Source organism: Myotis daubentonii, chromosome X (assembly GCF_963259705.1).
Source record: "Myotis daubentonii chromosome X, mMyoDau2.1, whole genome shotgun sequence".
Classification (NCBI taxonomy): domain Eukaryota; kingdom Metazoa; phylum Chordata; class Mammalia; order Chiroptera; family Vespertilionidae; genus Myotis; species Myotis daubentonii.
This window is the reverse complement of record NC_081861.1, coordinates 1,226,900-1,243,743: the sequence shown is the minus strand read 5'-3', so window position 1 is coordinate 1,243,743 and position 16,844 is coordinate 1,226,900. Positions and strand designations below refer to the sequence as shown.

General features: G+C 45.4%; 1 protein-coding gene across 11 annotated transcripts in view; it reads left to right on the top strand.

Moving 5' to 3' along the window:
• The window catches only part of CASK (calcium/calmodulin dependent serine protein kinase), a 277,352-nt gene that overhangs the window by 152,645 nt on the left and 107,863 nt on the right, over positions 1-16,844 (top strand). The window lies entirely within an intron of this gene.

Below are 16,844 nucleotides of genomic sequence, written 5' to 3'. Positions count from 1 at the left end.
GAATAATAGAAGTTCTTGGGTTCTGGTCAAATAAGAATCATGAGATTTCTCAGAATGTGCCGCATTTCTTGAATTTTTCACCATAACTTTCTAGGAACCACGTTCTCTATTCTTTTCTAACCTAGAGTGAGGATTCTCAATCTTATTTTTAGAATCCTATCCACTCTTTGGCTAAACAATTTTGAAATAATTTTTATACCAAACAAGACCCACCTAAAGACTTGAAAACCTGAAGGCTATGAAGTGTCTCTAGTTCAAATACTGAGACCCTTCATTAATGTCTACCAATGTCTTTGTCATTCTATTCTATTTCTTTGTCGTTTTTACTCAGGAAATAGTCCATGTGCCGCACAGTTAGTGTGTTTGAATCCACTCCACCTGGCAAATCGGAATCTGCTTGCAGTTAGTGTATCATATCTGCTTGTAAATATCTAAAACCTAAACTGTAGCACATCAGGCAAAGTGGAAAGTGAACTAAGCCAGTTTATTTCTTAAGGAAAATTGATCTGATCAAAGTAGTTTTTATTTTCCAGAAGAAATGGACCTTTTTTATGATGATATGAAAGGAACACACTAGCCCCCTGCCTTGTGTAGATAATACATTCTATACTACAATCTGTAAACGTGATCACGTTTCTGTATTAATAATGTTCCTTTTTTTTTAAGTAGATCACCTCATGCAGCATCTGATCTCTTACTCCTTACCGTCACCTTGTTCTGTTTCACACTAGCAAATGCTTCAGAACAGAAGGGAGGTAAAGAGCCTTCCACAGAGTCTAGCGCTATGAGAGGAATGACATTGACCCTGAACTTCAGTGTAACAAATGACAACTAGTTCACATCTTCAGCTTCCCAAACATCAGACTTGTGTCTACTATGTACATCTCCTTTCAAAATAAACTTGGATTCTAAAAGTACTGGATAATTCGTTTCTAAAATTTGGAAAATAGTATTAGGCTTAAGAAATCAAAGAAAAATCACCAGAGAGAGAGAGAGAGAGAGAGAGAGAGAGAGAGAGAGAGAGAATTGTTCTCTAAAACGATCTCTCCAAGCCTGCATTCCCCTCAGTATGCTGACTGTCTTGAGTCATGCACACATTGGGTTCTACAAGTCTAAGTTCAGTTACTAATGATCATCTGAATAATGACTCTGCTGACCAGCTCTCTTACCTGCACAAGCAGCTAATGCGAGGCTCCGTTATTCAGGGCAGTGATGCTAAACTTCAGGCTCAGCTTCTCTGCTCATCACACCTTCAGTGCCCCGCAGTGTATGTCAGTGTGAAGAGATTCTTGCACGACACTGATGACAGTGGGGGGGAAAAAGGAAATAAACACTGTTGTAGCAATCCAGTAGCGGTAGCGAACGTAGCAACTACCTTTCCCACCCAAAAGACCACTAATTTCTCTGTTTCTGCAGTGAGAGAGTGGGAGGAAGTTGGTGGACCATATATATACTGTGCTTCCATGTGATTCTCTTATGCCCCAGTGACACCTCAGCTAGCTTGACTAGCATGCTTGATTGAAGTTCAAAGGTTTGAGCCCCGTGGCTAGTTAGTTTTACACCACCCAGTGGTAGAGGGAACCACTCCGTATTGACCCAATCAAATATTCATGCCAACTTGTCTGTAAAATCAGTTTTCTTATCTACAGAAGCTGTTAGGTAAGGAAACTGAGTTTTGTCATCCTTATTCTTGATAAGGATGAATTGCAATAAGCCACCCACAGATGATTTCACAGACAAGGATAAACAAGTGAGGCCCAGCCCGGCCGGTGTGGCTCAGTGGTTGAGCATTGACTCATGAACCAGGAGATCGCCGTTTGATTCCCGGTCAGGGCACAGGCCCGGGTTGCGGGCTCGATCCCCAGTGTGGGGCGTGCAGGAGGCAGCCGATCCATGATTCTCTCTCATCGTGGATGTTTCTCTCTCTCGCTCTCTCTCTCGCTCTCTCAAATGAATAAAATGTATTTTTTTAAAAGAAGTGAGGCCCAGCACAGCACACTGTAAACACTGCACCCAGGGGGTTGGATCCCAACTTGCTTGCTAAGAACTAGCTCATTCTACTTTGAAATGCCCTGTGCTGCCTCCATTCAGAATCAAAGTTAGTTCGGAGCATTTCAGAGTGGATTTGGGGAATCCTGGGATGTTTTAGAATCTGAACCTCAGGTATGCCTCGGATAAAATGAATAGTGATAGTATGATATAAAGAATTGTGAGCCCTAACCGGTTTGGCTCAGTGGATAGAGCATCGTGTTGGCCTGCGGACTGAAGGTCCCAGGTTCGATTCTGGTCAAGGGCATGTACCTTGGTTGTGGGCATATCCCCAGTAGGGGGTGTGCAGGAGGCAGCTGATCGATGTTTCTCTCTCATCGATGTTTCTAACTCTCTATCCCTCTCCCTTTCTCTCTGTAAAAAAATCAATAAAATATATTTTTTTAAAAGAATTGTGAAACCGATTTTCTGCATAGAATTGTGCAACCAGTCTGAGCTAGTAACTAGATAAAAGCTAAGGGTGTGCAGCTGGGAGCAGACCCGCATCACACTACCTTCTCTTGGGAAGTTAAACCAGTGAGAGTCTGAGAGTGGGAACAGAAATCCAGTGCAGTCCCCAGTGGGGGCGTGCAGGAGGCAGCCGATCCATGATTCTCTCTCATCATTGAAGTTTCCGGAATGGACAAAAGGGGTTTGGGGTATGACTCAGTTCAGCCTGAGTCAAAAAGGGGTGAATGCAACCCTAGCCGGTGTGGCTCAGTGGATAGAGTGTCATCCTGCGGACTGAAGGGTCCCGGGTTCGATTCCAGTCAAGGCCACGTACCTCAGTTGCAGGCTGCTCCCTGGCTGGAGCCTTGGTCGGGGCATGTGCAGGAGGCAACCCATCAATGTATTTCTCTCGCATCAATGTTTCTCTCTGTCTCTCCCTCTTCCTAAGAATCAATGGGAAAATATCCTCAGATGAAGATTAACAAAAAAGGGGGGAACGGAGGTCGGGGGGAAAGCTAGAACCCAGCAGGCACAAGACAACTCCGTTATACCTGAATGTTTGTGCTTCAACTAGGCCCGTGGTCGGCAAACCGTGGCTCTCAAGCCACATGCGGCTCTTCGGCCCCTTGAGTGTGGCTCTTCCTAAGCCTTAGGAGGACCCTAATGAAGTTAATAACAATGTACCTGCGTATATAGTTTACGTTTAAAAAATGTGGCTCTCCAAAGAGATTTCAATCGTTGTCCTGTTACTTGGCTCTGTTGACTAATGAGTTGGCCGACCACTGAGTTAGACAATCGATCTTCATGAAGAGTAGAGCCGGGGAGGAGCCACGCCCCCTGCATCCCTGTTAGAGCATCGCATGCCAAAGATTGTTATTCCTCCAACTCGGGGGGCGGGGGGCATCGCACCCCAGGCCAGTGGTGCCTCCGGGAGGAAGCACAGCTGTGACCTTAAAGCTGTGGTCTCCGGGCCGCCGAGCGCCCCGCCCGCTGCAGGATGTGGGGTCTGGCCACGGCCATCCTGCCCTCAGCCGGGTGTGAAGAACCTCTACTTGCCCCTGAGAGCTGGTTTCCCAGCACCCCTGGGCACATTTCCCAGCCGGTCGGAAATGTGGGATAGTCCAGAAAAATGGTTCGCTTTTTTCAAATATTTGTATTGATGTCAGAGAGGAAGGGAGAGAGAGAGGAACATCCATGATGAGAGAGAAGCATGATTGGCTCCTCCTGCACGCCCCACACTGGGGAGCGAGCCCACAACCCGGGCCTGTGCCCTTGACCGGAATCAAACCCAGGACCCTTCAGTCCGCAGGCTGACACCTTACCCACTGAACCACACCAGCCAGAGTGAAAAATTATTAGCTTTGTAAGAAAGGTCTAATGACAAGACCTCCATGGGCCTAATCAATGCTTGTGCTTCACCTTTGACCTTTGTCGTGTCCTATGGGCTTGAATGCAGCAGCGGGTCGTGTCTTCTAGAAACACCCACGAAAAAGTACTCAGCAGCGTTGGTGGCAGTCATTGAATCAGAATGGCCTCCGAGGTGGCAGTGGGAAAGCAGCCGGGAAAGTAGCAGGCTTGGGGAAGGGAAGAAACTTTGACCTTGGATGCGGTGAGGGAAAACCTGGAGGACAGGCCGATGTTGAATTTCACCATCTTCGCATCAGCCAACTTCGGTTCATATTATGCTTCCGAGCCTACCTTTTTTTTTTTTTTACAAGTTCTTTGAAAAGCCAAGAGTATATAAAGTTTTCAGAAAATAAAGCATCTGATGATAGAATTCTAAAACTAATTTAGGAGATCACATCAGCACAGCTACAAACCGTATACGCCTGTGCAAGGAGGTTTAGAGACTCCTGTGTCATATACACCTGGCCGTTTTATTAGCAGTCGCTTCTGTTGCATTTCTAAATAAAATGGTCCTGAGGGTAAGTCCCCTGCTCCATGTCACTTCCTGTCCTCATCCAAGTAGAGGGGAAGAGAGATGGCAAAGGAAGACGAGGAAGAGTTTGGTGGATTAGGTCTTACCTGCTGTACCTACTAGGTCTCTATTCATTTTCTCTTCTTTTTAAAAAATATATTTCTTTTGATTGATTTCAGAGAGGAAGGGAGAGGGAGAGAAAGAAACATCCATGCGGAGAGAGAATCATGGATCGGCTGCCTCCTGCACGCCCCCTACTGGGGATCGAGCCCACAACCAGAGTCAAACCCCAGACCCTTCAGTCCGCAGGCCCATGCTCTATCCACTGAGCCACACCGGCCAGAGCGCATCTTGGTAATCTTTTGATGGATGGCGATATATGAGACTTGAAGTACTCGTTTTCAGGCATCCCTCTAAGCAAGTCTTCGTGTTTTAGATATTTCTCCAATTGCACTAGACATGGATCGCTTCGATGAATCTGCAAATCAAGTATTGCATCCAGGAAATATAAGCTCATATGTCCAGAAATATCTGGTGGAGAACATTGGAAAGAAGAAACAACAGTTACATTTTAACCCAGAAAAAGTCTGTGAGAGACTCGTTTCTTTGAAGGTGCTGTGTCCAGCAGAGGGCGGTGTGTTACCGGCCCTAATTACACGTCTTGCTACTAAAGGCTGAAGCACTACGGTGCCTGCGTTATGCTATTTTCTAACCAGAAAATGTGAAACAATTTAAAAGTGTAGTATTTTGAGCTCTAACAAAATGATAAGCTTCTTTAATTTAGTAGCTGAAAAACACTGTAAGTGTTAGAGAATAAAAGTAATTCTGCAGACAGTGGATTTGTGACCTTAAAGTGAACACGCAGTGCTATTTACCCGCCTTTAATAGGATATGTACTTTGGGGGTTTTGTACTAGTGATTAGCACAAGAGTCAGCTTTGTAAAATCTTCACAAATGTAATTGTCCTAATGGTAAAAAGAAAGTCTGACATTGGAGTATGCAGATGCAGAAGCTTTTATCATATTTTTAGTTTCCCTTTAACTTTTTATATATAGTTTTATTGATTTCAGAGAAGAGGGAAGAGGGAGAGAGAAACATCAATGAGGAGAATCATCGATTGGCTGCCTCCTGCATGCTCCCCACTGGGGATTAAGCATTGTCTTTTTTGTTAATAAAATTATTATATTTGTTGTCACCATTTTAGAAATCAATGGTACATATGCTTTTCATTTATGTTTTGCTGGTGGCCCGGTGCATGGATTCATGCACATTGAAAGGAAATTAATTAGAAGGTGGTCAGTGGGGCGGGACTGGGCGAGACGGGCTGGACACACCCTGGAGCCAACCTCCCGCAATCCCTCCCCGGCTGGCCACACCTGGAGCAGTGCCGTGGCTCCAAGGGCATCTGCAGAGTGAGCGGGGTTCCTCTAGCAGGTGGGGTCCCTCAGCCTGGCCTGCAAGGATAGGCCAAAACCAGCTCTCCAACATCCCCCGAGGGGTCCTGGAGTGCGAGAGGGCACTCTGCAAAGTTGCTGTAGTAGAGAGTGTAGAATGAAAACACAAGTGTGCAGTAAACCAGATTCGGGGCTGACAGTGCCCCAGCAACAACATGACCCACGGCTAAAGGTGGAATCACATGGCTCCTTGAGGAATCGGGCTCCCTCCTCTCTGGTTCCAGGGTGTGTCACCTGAGAATCACCACTGCCAAGTCACTGCAGCTTGGCAGCTCCTGCATTGAGCATCTGCCCCCTGGTGGTCAGTGTGTGTCATACCTATCGGTTGGTCACTTAGCCTTTTATATATATATAGATATGCAACATTTACCTATTGTGTACCAAACCATCCCCCATCCGTTCATTGTCAGTTCTGCAATTTGTTCTGGGCTCAGCTGGGCGGTTCTTCAGTCATTCTCACCTGGGGTCATTCACACAGCTTCTTAGTCATCTGACAGCTCAGCTGAGGTGAGTGGTCCAAGATGGCCTCACGCACGTGTCTGGAGCCTCAGTTGGGATGCCTGTGCGGGCCAAGCATCTCTCTCCATGTGATCTTTCACCCTGGGTTTATTTATAACCCAATGGGATCGGTTCCAAGAGGGCAACACTGGAAGCTGTAAGGCCTCTTACGGTCTTGCTCCAATGTCATCCAGTATCCAGCACATTTTACTGATCAAAGCAAGTGACAGCATCTGCCCAGCTTCAAGAGGTGGGCAAAGACTTCACCTCTGGATGAGAGGTGCTACAGAGAATGTTGATATACTTTTTTTTATTTTTTAAATATATATTATTGATTTCAGAGAGGAAGGAAGAGGGCGAGAGACATAGAAGCATCAATGATGACAGAGAATCATTGATCAGCTGCCTCCTGCACCTCCCCTACTGGTAATCAAGCCTGCAACCTGGGATGTGCCCTTGACCAGAATCAAACCTGGGACCCTTGAGTCCACAGGCCAACATTTACTTTGCAAAGGGACGTCCACCCTGTCCCACTTTGGTCTTGGAGCTGTCAGATTGTTTTGATGATTTCTTATATTAAAAGGTCTGTTGGAATTCTCAGGAGCCATACTGTTTCCTTGGTACGTTTTATCCTCTGTAAATAGCCTTTCCCTTAATTTGCGTGCTTTTCTGAGTAGGGTGATGAAATCTCTCATCATACCTCAGGCCAAGAACCATCTCCTTGTCCACCGTCCGCATACTGTCCATACTCCCTGCCTGTCAGTCACTTAGTAGCCATCTTGGTTATCAGATGGGTTATCAGAGAGAGAGAGACCATATTTATATGACTGTGATACAAATATCTATACTAATAAAAGGGTAATATGCTAATTAGAGCAGACACCTTCCAGACGTCCATCCAGACAAAGCCACAGCGCTGCAAGGGCCTAGGGCCTAAGCCGTCAGTAGGACATCCCCTGATGGCTCCCAGACTGTGAGAGGAGGCAGGCTGGGTTGAGGGACACCCCCCCACACACACCCTCAGTGCACAAATTTTCTTGCCCCGGGCCTCTAGTGTTGTTATAATTATTCTATTTTATTGTTGTTAATCTCTCACTGTGCCGGGAGCCGGTCCATCCTTGCTGTTTCAAGGGACCTGGCATATATGGCATACGGTTCTTAATATGTTTGCTCACCTTCTTGGCACTATGTGTTTTAACCAAAGTCACCTCTCCGAGAAAGGTTGAATCCCCAGGAAGGGATTTTCCCCTGAAGTTAGGGAGGGAATAAAACCTCTCAACTAAGTGCCAGGCGGGTAATTAATCCCTTTAACTACGAACAATCATGCTTAAACTACATAATCTTTTCTCCCTGGAATGGAGATAAGAAACGCCCTAACCTTTGTAATAGAGATTGATAGGATTGAATCAACTGGTATAAATACAGTTGTAACAAGACAGAAACACTCAGAACTTAGAACAGAATCAAGAAGAACAAGACAGAAACACTCAGAACTTAGAACAGAATCAAGAAGACAGAACCTACACGGAGCCTAGAGACAGAAGAACTTTGCTGGAGAGAGCATGCCGGAGGATCCTGGAGAAGGACTGGCCTCAGAGCCTAGAGACAGAGCCTAGCGGGAGAACATGGCAAGGGATCCTGGACTGAACCTGACTACAGAGATTGGCAGGAGAACCTGACTGGAACCTGGACACTGAACCTGACTGGAGAGCCTGGACAGAACCTGGCTGGAGAACCTAGCGAGGGAATATGGCTACAGAACCTCGCTGGAAATCCGAAGCAGGACCTCTCTGGAGATCCGGGCTAGAGATCCTGACTAGGTTGCTGATCAACTGAACGCTGTCTCCGTGTCATTCCTTCTTCGCCGACTCCGTCCACACCTTTGGGGACCCCTGGACCTGCTGGGGTTGGACCCCGGCATCACTGTGCCTAATTTATAAATTAAATTTTATCATAGGTATGTGTGTATGTATAGGAAAAAATAGTGTATAGCATCCACTGATGTCTTGGAATGTTAGCCCCCACAGACGGGGGTTGGGGGACTAGTATAGAAAGATTCTCAGCCTCGCTTGCCCCTTGAAGCTCCTTTCCCACCATACTAGGTGGTACTCATTTCTCACGCTCTCATTCTTTTGGGGATCCCAAATGCAAACCATCAGAGCATGAGACCCACATGTACTTACTTGGCTGACTTCTCTCTCTACTGGCCTCATCTATTTGGAACTCTGCAATCGGTCCCCGCAAGAGCTGACCCTGTATGTTCCAGTGTTTTTCAAGTCGCACTGGCCACAAAGGGGAACTGAAGACGAGCAGGCATGCAAAGCTCATCAGTTCCCTTGCCGCCAGCTGGGAGCTGTTTTTAATATAGAGGAAACAGCGTTTTTCTTCTGAGCACAAAGTGCCTTCTCTACAAATACGAAGCATTTCTGCTTCTGAGCGATCGGAACACACCGAAGTGGGCATTAAATTCTGAGAAAGGCAATTATAAGAGAAGGTAGGGAACCAGAGACCAAAGCGAATTGGGGAAGAAGAAGAGGTGCTGCTGAGTCCAGGGAAGGGGCACAGTGGAGGCACGCCTTGTAGAAGGACGACGCCCATGCCAGCATCGCCAGCAGTGACGGCCATTCCAGACCTGAGCTCATGCTATTGAGCCAGGTCTGCGGGGAACGTGTCTTGTCCCCCCTTCCAGATGCAACATCTGATGACACAAAGCAAAGCCAGGGCTCAGAAAGACAGCAGAGAGACCTGAACACCGAACCTAAATATCACAAAGCTCCCAGAATCCATCAGCTCATTTCAGACATAGTTTAAACAGCCTCTCTAGCAACGTGCCTACTGTGTGCTGAGGAAGGGACATGGGACAAATGTGCTATAAAAGAAGATTCGGGAAACCTGCTTGGGGCTCATTGGCCATTCACAAAGCACCTCCTTTCCCCCCGGTGCACACCCTTGAGTCGCCTTGAGGACGCTCGTGCCTTGGCACATGGTCACAGGTGGCCTTTGGTTGCCACTCACCGTTAAGGCATTGAATGTTCTGCAAGACACAAACCTTCTATGAAAGGGAGCTGAAGAGCATCTCTTCCAAACTGTATCGGTTGCTTGAAATGCTTTGCTACCTTCTCAGCCTGCCGGGGGCCCAGGCTGTACTGAAGCAGTTCTGTGAGCAGATAACTCAGTGGCTCTCTACTCGATGTGAGACATGCGCAGCGCTCATCACAACAGGTCCTCTTCCTGCTTTCTCTCCGAGGCCACACACACACATTTTGACTCTCACACCTTCCCTTTGGTCTCTGCTTCAAGGCCGAACAATCCCCTTCTTTCAGCTGTCCTTCACCTGTCATCCTGCAAGGCGCCCTCATCCCCCTCGTCCACTTGCTCAAAGTGCCAGACTGCGGTTCTGGCCAGCACAAGGGAGAATGGGTCTGTTCCCAGTCCTGCCCCGGACAAGGCCATTGTTCACAGGAGCTAATGTTAAATTACCCTTTATGACTTACTTCCGCCACCTCCTCTGATCCGGGTCACCTTCCGCTGTGCATCTTCCTAGTTCTGAAGTTTACCTGCATTTTATAAAGTTGATGTATTTCACCTGCCTTTCCCTTGGCATTTGAGTATTTGGATAACTGACATTCACAATTTTCTACTGGCCAGGCACATTTACTCACTCATTTAGTCCTCATAACAACGACCTAAGTTACATACAACTACAATTCTGCTTTTCTTGGTAGAGGAAAGAAAGCTTGTCCAAGGTTCATAGCAAGTGGCGGAGCCAGAGATTGAACTCCAGCAGTCTGGCTGCAACAGCCACCCTTTTAACCTGTTATGCTGCCTCTCAGTTCATTATCTAATAGCTAGAGGCCCAGTACACGAATTCACGCACCAGTGGGGTCCCTCGGCCTTGCCTGCAGGATGGGGCCAAAACCGCTCTCTGATATCCCCCGAGGGGTCCCAAATTGCGCGAGGGCACAGGCCAGGCTGAGGGACCCCACCGGTGCACAATCGGGGCCAGGGAGAGACGCAGGATTTGGCCAGCCAGGGAGGGACCATGGAAGGGCTCCAGGGCATGTCCGGCCAGTCTCACCCAGTCCCAATTGGCCAGACCCCAGCAGCAAGCTAACCTACCAGTCAGAGCGTCTGCCCCCTGGTGGTCAGTGCATGTCATAGCGAGCAGTTGTGCAGCCTTAGCATATCATTAGCATATTACTCTTTGATTAGTTGAACAGCCAACCTTTCCACTGGACACTTAGCATATTAGGCTTTTATTATCTAGGATGTGGATGTGTAATGTCACTGGGCCAAGAAGATCTATTAGATCCAGCCCCACCATCACCCTCTCTGTGGCCTTACCACCAGGATAACGCTCCTGGTCTGTTGCTCAAGACGCTTCCTCCGGACTGTGTTTGAGTGGCCGATACCAACATCGTCCTAATCCCCCTGCCTGTTTCCTCCTAATTTTCCCTCACTGACCCCCTAGTGAATGGCCAGTTCTTTCTTTAAATTTGTTGATACATTGAGCAGGACAACTCCTGGTCTAGGAGATTTTCTGTGCTTTAAAAGCATTTGCATGTCTGTACTCTGATGTTTGAATGTTATCGTTTAACTCTCAGGAAACATTTCTATTTTGGAGTTCTTAGGGAACACCTCATTTGGACTCCTTTGTACTATTTATGACTGAAATGCCAAATTGTCTTACTGAATCGGTAATTTCATCTGCAATTCTTTAGCGTGGTCCTTGAGGGGTGTCTTTCAAAGGACCAGGGCTTATCTGGATTTATTCATCAGAAAACGTCTTACTTTGCCTGAAAATGTCTGGCAAAAGGCACCATGAGCAAAGTGAAGGGCACGTCCCGTTCTGGTGGAAGTCATTTGCCACCCACACGAACAGCAAAGATTCGCTTGCAGAATGTATGGAGAGCTGCTTCAGCAATTTGAAAGAAAGAAAGAAAAGAATAAAAGATGAGTGACTCATTGAGGGAAGAGAGGGAGAAGTACAGATATGAACAGGTACGTTTACCCAAGGAGAAATGTAAATGGACAATGTCATTAGGGAAATACAGGTTAAAACCGCAGGGAGAGGCCATCTCACACCCACCAGGATGGCAAAAGTTAGTAAGCCTGAGAAAACCAAGTATCGCTGAGGATGTGGGTAAACAGGAACTCATATCTTCCTAGTGGTGGGATACGTACATAAACTGATAAAATCATCTTGGAGAGCAATTTGTCACAACTAAGAGAAACTGAGGATGCGCACAGCCATCCAAGCAAGCATCGCCGCTGCTAGGTGTCAGCCAGAGAGACTGCGCGAGCGCGGGATGTATAAGAGTCTTCACTTGAGCATGGCTTCTGATAGTAAAGAAGTGGAAACCACCTAAGAACCCGTTGTTGGGGGGATGGAGCCTGGAGGTGGCGTTTATCTGCCCAACAAAACACTTCCCGTAAAAAGAACCACTTCCCACCAGTGAACATGAATGAGATTTATATGTGCCAAGCGAAACATAATGTGAGACACGTTGACAAAAGAATGTAACAGGAAGATACTATTTGTGTGCATTTTAAAAAGAAAAACTGAAGTGTATTGTTATGTATACATATGTTATGAAAGTATAAAGTTACATATCAGAATGGTATACACGAACTTCAGAAGGGAGGCTTGGACCCTAGCTGGTGTGGCTCAGTGGATAGAGCATCAGCCTGCAGACTGAAGGGTCCCAGGTTCAGTTCCGGTCAGGGGCACAGGCCTGGGTTGCGGGCTCAATCCCCAGTACGGGCGTGTACGAGGCAGCCGATCCATGATTCTCTCTCATCTTTGATGTTTCTCTCTCCCTCTCCCTTCCTCTCAGAAATCAATAAAAAATATTTTTTTAAAAGAAGAGAGGCTTGGGGTGAGCTTTAGTGTCTCTAAACTTTTTGGATTGTGTGGGTGCAAGGAAACAGTTTAAGCCAAGAGGCCAGAACATTAGCAACTGTGCAGGTGGGATGAGGAGTGCTTAGCTGCCTGGTAAGTTCTCTTTTCTCCTTTTTGTGTATTTGAAATGTTTCAGAAAAAAAAAGGTGATATGCGGAATTACCACATCACAGTCTGACTGTAACAGCTTACTTTTGCTCCTGAAATAACTTGCGTGGCTTTACTAACACAGAGAGATTCTATGCGTCATCAATGCCCGTTTCCAAACCATACTTAGCAACCTTTCCTAAAGCTCATCTCCTGCAGGTTCTTTCTGCATTTCCGGGGCCAGGAGCAAAACCAGCCTTGAAGATTTCGGTTGACATTACACAATCTTAATGCGTTGTAAGCAGAACCTTTTGCCACAAATACATATTAATGCCAATTAATGTTTAAAAAGAGACATCGCAGCCCAGCCAGTATGGCTCAGTGGTTGATCATCAACCTATGAACCAGGAGGTCAGAGTGCGATTCCGGTCAAGGGCACAGCCCGGGTTGTGGGTTCCATCCCCAGTTGGGGGCATGCAGGAGGCAGCCGATCTGTGATTCTCTCTCATCACTGATGTTTCTCTCCCTCTCCCTTCCTCTCTGAAATCAATAAAAATATATTTTTAAATAAAATAAGAAGCGACATCTCGGTCATTACCATTGTGTTAGGGCAGGATGAAGTGAAAATGAAAAGCATTGTCTCAGAAGACACGATGTCCAGGGAATAGAAATTTGTCAACTCACATCCCCTCGTGGGAAATGCCACTGCTATGCACACCCCCCTCCAGGGATGATTCAGTGATCATAGTGCATTTCAAGCACCTTGCACAGCGAAGGGCCCATAAATAACTATCCTTTGCTTCCCCTGTCCTCGCATGTGAACTTGAAGAGGGGAAATAAGAAGCAAAATAGACGTTTAGGACGAACCCAGCAGCACTTACTTCCCTTCCGATTCTGGGTCAGCTGTTCCCAGCACCCAGCCAGCCCTCCTCCTCCATCCGAAGCCAGTCTGCGCCCGGGCACTGCGACGGCCCTCATGGCCCGTGTCCTCACCTGGGCGTGCAGCTGTGACTGCAGACACCGCAGCTGCCGTGAGAATGTGTCTGCCTCATCGGACCTGGCAGAGTTCAGATTACATTCTGAGCTTCCAGTGCTTTCACGGTGTGTATTGGCACTGGACACAAAAGGCTCTCCATCAGTGTCAGAGGAATTTTTCCCCACTTTGTGCTTTTGCTTTTATTTTTATGGGTTTTAACCCCCCCAAAAAAAGTCTACTTTTTAGTCAAATCTATGCATTTTTTTCCCTATGGTTCTTTCTATTGTCTGTCTTATCAATAGAAAGTTCTTTCCCATCCACAAATGAGTTAGTCACATACTAATGAGTTAGTCACTTACATATTTTTAAATCTATTAATATTTTCATCATTTACATGTAACTCTTTAATCCACACTGTGTGTGTGTGTGTGTGTGTGTGTGTGAGTGTGTGTGTGTAACTAGGTGAGGCTATGACTTGGCTTTTTATTTTAAATTAGAGGCCTGGTGCACGAAATTCATGCACTGGGGGCATGTCCCTCAGCCTGCCCTGCACCCTCTCACTGTCCGGGAGCCCTTGGGGGATGTCCGACTGCCACAGAGGCAGGAGAGGCTCCCGCCACCACCGCTGTGCTCATCAGCCAAGAGCCCGGCTTCTGGCTGAGTGGCACTCCCCCTATGGGATCGCACTGACCACCAGGGAACAGCTCCTGCATTGAGCATCTGCCCCCGGTGGTCAGTGCGTGTCATAGTGACCCGTCATTCTACCGTTCGGTCAATTTGCATATTAGCCTTTTATTATATAGGATAAGGGCAGCACTATTTATTAATCCATCCTTCCCTTTCCTGCTGATTTTTGTGGTGTCTCCTTTCCTTCCAGTGATTCTCTGAGGAAGGAAAGTGTGTCAGAGTCACTCAGGAACCTTTTTTTCAAATTCACTTAACCCCACTTTGCAAGATTCCAGCACAGTGTGACTAACAGAGTTTTAGCTTCCCTCTGAGTTGTTCTTGCTCCAACCCTTTTGAGAGCATCAGTTGGTCAAATAGTCTTCTCGTGTCTCATTGAAGGTCCGCTTGGAGACATGTATTGTTTCATGAAAAGTTTCTCTTTGCGTCTTTTCCAGTGTTCTCCTTATTAAAGGGGAAGGATGTATTTTAATATCTGGGAAAATAGATTTCCATTTGTATTTCAAAAGGTTAAAAAATAATTTGCCCATGAACATTTCTCTGCAAAATCCAGGTTGCCTGTTGGGAGAGCTCGGTTTCATGCTGTTTTTCTCTTATGGGTAACTTTCTGTAGGGCATTGCTTCAAATAGTTGTAATCATATTAGTTCTACTTTTACATCAGCAGGATTGAAAACTTCATTTCCAGAGATGTTGAAAATAAGACCTTTTGTACTAGACTAGAATTTTCTTTTTCTAGGGACCTGATCTTAGCAAGTCAACCACCATCAAACCAGTTCTGCCCACAATTCTGTCTCAAAACGCACAGCAGCACTCAGCATTTCTGTCTCGGTCCAGCAGCCAGGCAGTTAAGTCTGCCTTGTTTGGTTTTGCATGTGAGATGTTATTTAGAAACTTTGTCTGGGGATCTTTTGTAAGGTGAGGGTACAGCACTTCTGAATTTCCTTTTTCTATATGCTTCTAGAGCTAAACCTTGGGTCGGGGGAGGTAGGGACAGTGTCTCCTGCTCGTATACACTAGTGGTGAAGTACGAAATAAAAAATTATATCTAATAAATAGCCTTAAATTTGGTAAGTGGCATGGGTTTTTTTCCTTTCTTTTCTAAAAATTTAGAAACATTCTCAGGATTCAGGTTATTAGTGAAACTTGTACTGGTAAACAAGATTTGAAATGAGCTTATAGTTGATTTTGATGAAAATTTATCGTCCTACAAATGTAGCAAGAATTAACTCTGTAGTTTTTAATTTTTTTAAGAATGCCATTTACAGGGCTTTACAGAGATCATCTCACTTAGTCAAATCTGGAGACAGCTTCTAGAACTATGAGTGTATTTGTTTTAATATTTCATAAAACTAGTGGTAATAATAGACATTATAATTTAACCATTCAAACTGTATGTTTACAATATTCATGTAAGCATATAAAATCTTTACCACTAATATAAAAAATAATAATTTTGAGAACATGAGGGAAAAGCAGTATTTAAAATCATATAAACAGAAATGCTAAATTTCAGTTTAGGTTGGTATTTGTTAACATTGTCAAAGCAAGGGAATTAATAGAAATGTTACTTTTTTCTGAGCATCTAATTTTTCTATAAATTTTTATTCTCAAATATTTTTGTTTTGTAAATGCCATTCTGTATTGGCCTATTCTTTTTTTTTTAATTGTCTAAAGTTTTACATATGTCTCCTTTTTCCTCAATTGAACCCCACCCCCCACCACTCCCACCCCCGAGGGCAAGCCCCCACTGCCCCAGTGTCTGTGTCCATGGGTTATGCTAATATGCGTGCATACAAGTCCTTTGGTTGCTCTCTAACCACCCCCACCCCGCCATTTGTCTGTGGGTCTATTCTTGTTCATCAGTTTATGTTGATCATTATATTCCACATATGAGTGAGAGCATGTGATGTTTATCTTTCTCCAACTGGCTTATTTCACTTAGCATAATGCTCTCCAGCTCCATCTATGCTATTGCAAATGGTAAAAGTTCCTTCTTTTTTGTAGCAGCGTAGTATTCTTGAACATCCAGGAAAATTTCAGAATTTGCTCCTTTTAATTCTGATCTACAGAGTTCTTTATTATTATGAACTATTTCAAACACTTAGAAATATACCAAAAATAATATAAAATACTCGTATACTACCACACAGGTTTAACAGACATTAACACATTGCCATGTGTGCTTTAAATCTCTCCAAATATAACCATTAACTCGCAGTTAATGTACATATTGTGTACATTACCATGTCTGTTTTTTATTTTTATTGTGCATTTATAGATTCATAAAAATATTTTTTTAAAGCCTGGCCAGTGTGGCTCAGTGGTTGAGCGTCAACCTATGAGCCAGGAGGTCACGGTTCGATTCCCGGTCAAGGGCACAGGCCCGGGTTGCGGGCTCCATTCCCAGTGTGGGGCGTGCAGGAGGCAGCCGATCCATGGTTCTCTCTCCTCACTGATGTTTCTCTCTTTCCCGCTCCCTTCCTCTCTGAAATCAATAAGAATATATTTTTTAAAAAAGAATATGGTACCGTTTCGTGTGTTTGTATTTTACATACCTGCTTTCATATGTTCCATACCCTTTTGCGGTTTGTTTTTCATTCAGTGTTGCTTTTGTGAATTGTGCTGATGCAGATGGAGTTCATTTCATTTTGTGAATAAGCCACAATGTCGTTTCCCCAGTCCTCGGCTGGCGCACACTCACTCAGCTTGTTTCCAATCGTTTAGTTCCCTGAGCAGCATTACCTATGTTTTATCACATGTGTGTTTGAGGTTCCGGCGGATGTACAGGGTGAGCACATCTTCCATTTTATTCTATGAAAGTGTGGTTTCAGGTGGCTAAGTTCCAA